Genomic DNA, 1,070 nt, shown 5'->3' on the forward strand with positions numbered 1-1,070 from the left:
CTTACCAAAGCAAAGGAGGGTGCAGGGATGTGGGAGTATGTCTGCCAGTTTAAACACACAGACGAACACAGCCACACGCGCACACAGGTGTAAGACTTTTTGTATTACTGCTCCCTAAACATACTTGAATTCTTGAATTTCCTTTGGGGTTAAAAAGGATTTGAAACCATAAAGTGTTTTGAAGAAATTAAGTCTCTAAAAAAACATACTTTCTTTTTTATTTTCCTTTTTTCCCCAGACAATGTCCTCTGTTCAATTCCTAACGCAAACTACAATAAATGGTGATACACATTCAGAAGAAATCTTCTTCGAGTCTATTCTTTTTTGTGGAAAAAAAAAAAAGGGACAGGGTGGGTGGGTAAACAAGAGCCAAATGAGTTTGCATGTGGCGAATTATCTTGCCTGATTCCAATTAGGAGTTGCTGTTTTTAAAAGAAAACTTTCTCCTTCGTGTCGATCTCAGTGCTACATTTGATTCTCATTTCACTGTTTGCTGATTTGAGGGGTAAGCTTGGTCATCTTCAGTCTTCCGCCTTTCTTGAGTTTCTCTGCCTTATCTCAAGTATCTTCCCAGACCTTCAGGATTCTTCCTCAAATCCAACCCATTTAATTGGCATTTTTCTTAGGCTCTCCAGTTTAGGCAACCATTTCTATCAGCTCGTGTAAGAACAGCAAATAGCCATAATAATAGCAAGCACCGAAACAGCATTGCCTGCATGCCAGGTGCTTCAAGGCGTTGACATTTAGGGTTTCATCCTCTAGGAAGACAATACTGTTATTCTAGGGTTGTTTTTTATTTTTATTTATTTATTTTTTTTAGAAGACTGTGATGTTTTGAGTGTCAATTACATTTTTTTTTTGAGACGGAGTCTCTCACTGTCACCCAGGCTGGAGTGCAGTGGCGCAATCTCGGCTCACTGCAGTCTCTGCCTCCTGGGTTCAAGCAATTCTGCCTCAGCCTCCCGAGTAGCTAGGACTACAGGTATGTGCCACCACGCCCAGCTAATTTTTTGTGTATTTTTTTAATAGAGATGGGGTTTCACCATGTTGGCCAGGATGGTCTCGATCTC

The sequence above is a fragment of the Aotus nancymaae genome, unplaced genomic scaffold (assembly GCF_030222135.1).
Source record: "Aotus nancymaae isolate 86718 unplaced genomic scaffold, 86718_ANA_hifiasm-v0.15.2.pri h1tg000053l, whole genome shotgun sequence".
Classification (NCBI taxonomy): domain Eukaryota; kingdom Metazoa; phylum Chordata; class Mammalia; order Primates; family Aotidae; genus Aotus; species Aotus nancymaae.